This window comes from Camelus dromedarius, unplaced genomic scaffold, assembly GCF_036321535.1.
Source record: "Camelus dromedarius isolate mCamDro1 unplaced genomic scaffold, mCamDro1.pat HAP1_SCAFFOLD_114, whole genome shotgun sequence".
Taxonomy (NCBI): domain Eukaryota; kingdom Metazoa; phylum Chordata; class Mammalia; order Artiodactyla; family Camelidae; genus Camelus; species Camelus dromedarius.
Window position 1 is genome coordinate 8,477,669 of NW_026989787.1, and position 7,222 is coordinate 8,484,890.

The following is a 7,222-nucleotide window of genomic DNA, read 5'->3' on the forward strand; positions in this document are numbered from 1 at the left end:
GTTCCTTTTTCCAGTATCTTCACACAGGACAGAAATAAAGTATGTACTAAGATTTCAATGAAATCTCAGGGTGATATGTTTAAAAAGTGTAATTTTTTTTTCCAGAAACAAAGTATTTTGTTAACTGCAAAACAAACCATAGAAAATAAATATATTAGCCCTGGTACATGTCCAAAGACTTTGGTGAGCATTCTTTCCAGAAGATATTAAGGCAGTGAAATGATTCTGAACATACAAATTTTATAAAGAAAGGAAAGCAAGTGTTATATGTTCCCCTACATATGCTTGAAAGCATCTGAGACTTTCCCTGAATTTCGGTTTGGGGCTGAAGACAGTGCTCCATTTGAGAGTTTACAGCAGACAGGGCCTCTTCCTTCAAGTTCTAGCACCGGGCATCCTAGCAGCTCATTCTGACCCTTTGCATCTTGCATTTCCTTCTTCAGCTGGTCCTCTTCCACTGCCAGCCGGCCAATCTCTTCCAGAAAGTCTTGGTTTGTTCTGATGGGCAGTTGCTTCTCTTCAACCCTTTTGGAATCCTGTCCCTTCTCAGCCAGTACCCACAACTACCCCTAAGTTTCCTGTGATGGCAGCTGATACAGGCTGGGCCCAGGACAAATGTCAAGCCCATAAAGAAATGTGGAAAAAAGACCTCCAGGCACAGATTTTTCCTCACCTCCACAGGCTTCCTCCTCCCTGGACAATGGAGGGCACGACTGGATGACAAGAGGAAGCAAGGGTGGGAAACTGCTCATGTCAAAGAGCTCACAAATGAGTGTTGCTGGTGAAATATAAACAAAGTTTACCCAAATTCACATGGAAAATTCTCTGTTTAACATCAAAAGGGCAAGGAACTGTGCACCTAGTCTAGTAACTTCCTTAACCTCTCAGGTATTTCCTGGCATCTTCTGTGTATCTTGGAGGGCAGTGTGACTGGTGAGAAAAATCTCTAGGTTGTGAAAATAATACATATTTCCTAGTCTCTGAAATAGAAAAAGTCACAGAGGTTTTAGTCCATGAAATTCTGGGTCATTGTTCACAGGGAGTTTCCGCTCCTGGGCTCTCACACTCTGCTGTGGTCAAAAGCAGGAGGAGCAGGTGCACGCAGCTCGCCCAGGGCACAAAAAGCCTCAGAAGCCCGGCTATGGTCAACGTGGCAGCTCTTACCAGGTGTGGGCTCTTGGCGTTCTGGTCCCTCACTGCCTGCAGCTTAGCTCGAACAATCTGAATGATGTCATTCAAATTTTCATTCACCTTCTCAATGGCTTTCAAGCTCTCATTCAATGAAACATTGAATTAGTAACAATTACTCATTAATTTCATTTCTATTTTCAGAATGTAACCTAACAAGAGGTTCGTACCTTAAACTTCAGTGCTTTCTCAGAGGGCAGCTTCTTTTGCCTGATGGCCTCCTCTAAGCATTTCTTTGCGTTGTTGGTCTATGCAAAAATGTAATGAAGGAAACAGAATTACAAATACTAATTACACTGCTAGCTGAACCTATCTTGTGTGTGACCCCTTCCACTAATACAGAAAGTGGTGCTTTACATCTACAACACTTGCTTTGTTTATTTTTTTACTGATATATAGTCAGTTACAATGTGTCAATTTTCTGGTGTACAGCATGTTTCAGTCACATATATATATACACCTATGTTTGTCTTCACATTCTTTTTCATTATAGATTACAAGATATCAAGTAGTGTTCCCTGTGCTCTACAGAAGAAATTTGTTTTTTGGTTTTTTTTTTTTTTTTATCTAGGACACTTGCTTTGAACCTAGACCTCTTATGGAACACATGGAACAGGACAGTAGGATGAAGGAAAAGAGAGCCAAATAACTGAACTGCCAGAGTGGGGAGGAACTGAAGGTAAAATCACAAACAAAAAAAAAAGCAAAAGGACAAGGATACCTTCTGCACCCAAGCAGATATATTTTCTGCAAGTTCTCTGTTTTCATTCTCCAAATTCTTGCTCTGCTCAGTCATCTGCTTTAAAGTAACTAAAAGGAGATGAAGCAATTTCTCATATTGACAAGAAAACCCAGTAGAATAGAATTATCATGATTTATTAGCAGTAGAGACATATCTGGCTGGCACTACGAGTATAATTAGCCTTTTAGCTTTTCTACTGTGCCTAAAGGAAGCAAATCTTAGTGGCATTCTAAATGTGAGATCATTGAGATTCCTAGTTTAATTTTTTTCAAAGATGCAGAAACACAATAAAAAGTCTTCCCCTAAATTCTCTCCCAGCTATAAGCACCATTCTTAGAAAATTCAATCATTCAAATACTTCTGACATCACCAGAGATGAAAAAGAAAAACCAAGCATCCTGTCCCCTTAACATTCTCTCCTCCAATTACTAAGTTAAGTAAACATGCCCCTGCTTAAAAAAATAGAACCCTTATTCCACGCAGGTTCACCCCACAGCCAGGCCCTATCTGCAACATCACAGAAGGCAAGTTCAAAACGTTGCCTGACTGGGCCTGCACAGGCCTCCAGTGTATTCCTGCTGCCTGGAAGATCGTCTTTCATGAAAACCTTGTTGGGGGCCCTGAAGGACAAGGTCACTGGAATTAAACACTTTGGTACCATGTGGGCTTCCCCACCTAGTTACTGGAGGACCTGGATAACACATAGGCCCTAAATGACAAGCTTTTCTATCGCCAGGATGAGAATGTTACCATCACTGCTTCAGGAAAGCAGCACATGTAAAACAGCCAGTCACAGGCAACTCCACGTATGAAGCTCTAGAACGCAGCCCTCAGAACCAGACTCCTCTCTCAGGCATCTAAGTCCCTCATCTGACCACACAGTGCACACGCATCTTCTGTCTGCCCAGTGGGGATGCTCTGATGCTGAGATCCCTCTTCTCAGCACCAGCCCTTCTGCATCAACTGTCACCAACAGCAGCCCTATAGGGCCTACTGAGCGCCGGGCAGCCACCCTGCCCATCACGCACAGCCCCACTCGGTCAGCAGAATGTGAAGCCTGCATAGAAAGCATCATCATCAGGCTGAATCACTTCCATTAAGTCCCCACTGCCATGAATGGCTCCTTTCACTTATGAGTCACAGCCCATGGATTCCCCTCTGCTGTGACACACACTGCCTGGCTACATCTGCATCCCTCCCTCAGCCTGGAGAGTCCTGACAGGCTCAAGTAGTGTTTCAGCATCTTTAATTTTCACCAAGAGCCAACTCATATTAGGGACACACTCCGAACATTAGACTCTTCTCATCACCTGCTTCCTCAAGGTTGCTATGCAAAATTAAACTCATCCTAGTCTCCCTACTCCTGTGACCCTCCTGGCCTCTTAGCTCAATAGATGTCAACTTCCTCTACGATGTCATTTAGACACCATTGCAGGAGTAAAATTTTCAAGAGTTGAGAAGTCAGTTAGACATCAGAAGTCATTGTGTTTACTCTTAGTTGAATTAAAATCCACATCAAATCCTGGTATTGAGAAAATATTACAAAGGAAACTAAACCCTAATACCTTACCTTGACACACTGGAGGCTTTACCTAGGAGAGGAAGAAACATTAAATTTGAAGTCAAAACATATAATTAGTAAATCTATAATTTCTAATAAACTATCAAAACAGTAATCCATTGAAATCACAATTATCACTTTGGTTCAGCATAACAATTAATATGATTAAAAATCAGGAAAAATCAGAATTTCCTACTTAAGGCATGATCTTTCACTCACCATTTCTGATAGCACAATGGTAAATAACTTATTTTAGAACAAAAGATCTGCTTACATTCTATTAAATAAACATCACTCTATTCAATTTTCATAACGCATATTCATATTTAACAACACTGAACTATATTATTTTCATGATATGTTGTTGTAATGCATCATTTATCTAATTTTTTTTTGTCAAACCAAACATCCACACTTAAGTCCAGAACCTGGATAGTTGTGTAACCTTCAAAAGAGAGAGAGAGACAGAGAGGAGAAAACTAAAAGAAAAATAAAGGCAAAATCTTTATACTAAGATTAAGATGCACCCCTTTCATTCAATGAAAGGTTTTCTGAAATCTTATACAGAGTTGACTGTTGAATTGATAAGCAATTGTAACATATGAGGTCGTAAGATTTGTCAAGACCACTAAAAACAAACGGACATCAAATGAGACATCAGACGAGAATGAAAGTGAGTAATGGCTGCAGTAAAAGCCCACACAGCAGCAGGACGGACAGCAACCATTTTCAAGAAGCGAACGTGCTTCTTGACTCAGATACAAGTCATCGTATGAAGAGTAATAGTCCAGAAAAACCCAGGCAGGACTCCACTGTAATACCATGTAAAGACACATTTCCCTGACCCTTAACACATATTTCTTCATTCAAAACTTTAAGTGATGATCAGAGACTGAGGCCAGCCCCTAACCTTGCCAAGATATTGGAGAATCATCACAGTGTCGAAGATCCAGTGGCAATAATGTGGCAATAGAAGAATGCATCCATGGAGGGCAAACAGAAAACCACAGATGTTCCCTTAACTTCACACTTGCTCAGGAACCCTGAGCTTCCCTGTCCCCTGTCACCCAACACACAGGCAGGGGCAGGTGGAGAGATAGATGGACTCGCCAAATACTTAACCTTCCTGTTTTGTTATTGAAGAGAAGAGTTTATAAATTGCCATTGTCTCATTGAGAATATACTGTTGTCTTGCTCAATGAGTTCTTACTATAAAGATTTTGCAACAAATTTCCATTTCAAAACTAATTTGTGTTCAAGTTAATAATCTAAAAGGAAACAAAGAAAAGACTCCTGGATTCTGGCCCAGGCAGGCAAATAAAATGTCCAGTGACTATAAAAATTCCTATTAGGTGTGATTAAAAGGACACTGTCAGGTACTTTAGTAATACTCACAGCAAGGACGGTCCTCCAGACGAACAAGAGAAAAATAGAAACTCCCCAGGAGGCAGCAAGAAGAATAAGCTTCCACAGAAGTTCATAAACATCAGACGCAAGATGGAAAAGGAGAATCAGAGTGTCGAGGATCTGAAAAGATATTAGATATAATGAGGAACCTCAAAGACATTCCCAGTGTATATGTCACAGATAATCATCTTTAGAAACCGTCAACCACATCCTCAGATAGCTCCACAGAGAGGCGAGAAGGGACACTTGAGTTCAAAGGAGCTCTTGGGAGTGTGGGCATGTTTTCTGCCTTGATTTGGTAATAGTTTCACTGCTGCACACATACGTCAAATACCTGATACACAAAATGTTAGAGATTTGACTTTGCTGACAGGCACATTGCAAATATTTTTAAAATAGTTAACAGAACTTAACTTATGAATGTAGAAGCCAACTTGAAATTGAAAATAAGCAAACACAAACCTACAGGGCATGGGACGCCTCCATCTTCTATTGTATGTTCATGAAGTACCTGGACAAACCCCTATGAAATGTCTCCAAAAATACACCCAACATGTATGGGGAAAGAGCAATGAAGGTATGTGTTAAAATACAGAGAGATGTACAGAGATATATTTCTACATTTATAGACTGGACATGAGTAAGAAAGCAGACCAGCTCTTAGAATAATGTCAAAATTACTATTCCAGCAAAAATTAATGATATATTTTAGCCCAACTATCTAAAAACCATGGAGGTTTTCTTCAATATTCACTTTGGTTCTGAACCAGAGCATGTAATGTCAGACTTCTGAAATAAATAAGGATTTGTATAATAGAGTTTTAATCATATTATACAAGATTACTCAAAGAATGAATTTACATAAAAAGAGAACTCAAAATAATCAGTACAAATAATTTACATGCATATTTCACAGTACTGCACCTACGTCCATTAACAGCCACCAAGAAAATTAATTTGTATTTCTGGAATGTACAGTCAACAAAACAAAAGCCAAACACATAGTTTTGTAAAAACTAGATTTATAAGTATTATAGGAGGGAATAAATGAACAATGTAATTTGTACTTTATCTAGACACCAAGTTTCAGTCTTGTGCAAATAAAACCCCTCTAGAAAGCAGCCTCTGAAATCAGTAACACTGTCATTGTCAGCTCTCACAGTTGGGGTCAGTAAAATGTGTGCTGGTGGAAAACATGCACTGTCTTTGCATAGCTGCCATCTGAGAGAGCAGTGGATCTCAGCACAAAGGAGAGACATGCAGATAAAAGGCACAAAAACAAACACCATCTAGTCGCTAACTGGTAAAACCCCCTCCACCATGGGCATGCTTGTTACACACGGCACTGTCTGAGTGCTGATGTCAGCAGCTGCCTCCTACCTAAAGTCTATCCATCAGGGCCGATGGACTCAGGTTCTGTCAGCAGCCATGAGCAACGGTGGAGAAGGACAAGTTAGTTTATCCAAATGCTCAAAGATGTGGTAGGGAAAGAGGGCTGACTAACCTGTGAGAACTCAGCCTCATTCCCTTTGAGGGAAAAAATCCCAAGAAAGATGACCTAGAAACGCCCTCCTTAGTAGGCTCAAAAGAAACAGTACAGACTCTTCTTTGGGTGGAGTGTTCATGTGGCATTGATTCTGCTTCAGTGCAAAGATTGTTCCTGACACTCGGTTTTTCCAGGTCCGTAAGAATCTGGTGGAAGCCTATCAGAACAAACCACTTAAATCCATGAGGTGTTCTCTGTCTTTCTTTTTTAGGGTGTGGAGGTGATTTATCTTGACACAGTAAAAATTTCACAGCATGTATCTGAATTTTCTTTATATTTAGACAATTCTAAAGACATGAAGGACACTTTCTGCTTTGGGGAAATCAACATTCTTCACAAGGACAAGTCACTAAAAAAAAAGACAACTCGTCCACCTCCTGGTCACATCCCTCCTGAGCATTTCCTCACTGTAAACATCACAGCAGTTTGCAGCCACTGATTTTCACATCAGCTCGGCTCTCAGGGCTCCCCCACCAACCTAGCTGGACACAGAGTCCCTGGGGGCAGCCTCCAAGATAAAAAGGAAAGGGATAACTAAGAATTTGCTAGAAGTCCAATAAAAATAAAAGCAAAAATAAACAAATGGGACCTAATTAAACTTGGAAGCTTTTGCATAGCAATGGAAACCATAAGCAAAACAAAAATACAACCTACAGAATGGGAGAAAATTTTTGCAAAACATGAAACTGACAAGGGCTTAATCGCCAGAATATAGAAACAAATCATACAACTAAATAAGAAAAAAAAAAAAAAACTCAATCCAAAAATGGGCAGAAGA

The 7,222-nt window shown here is 40.2% G+C and overlaps 1 long non-coding RNA gene across 1 annotated transcript; it reads right to left on the reverse strand.

The window, feature by feature from the left end:
• Positions 1–1,347: 1,347 nt before the first annotated feature.
• Positions 1,348–6,437, reverse strand: LOC135320666 (uncharacterized). The gene is made up of 4 exons (XR_010379919.1): positions 4,887–6,437; positions 3,501–3,522; positions 1,910–1,998; positions 1,348–1,436 (listed from the first exon to the last, which is right to left on the reverse strand). It is a non-coding gene; the product is annotated as an uncharacterized LOC135320666 (long non-coding RNA).
• Between the last annotated feature and the right edge of the window lie 785 nt (positions 6,438–7,222).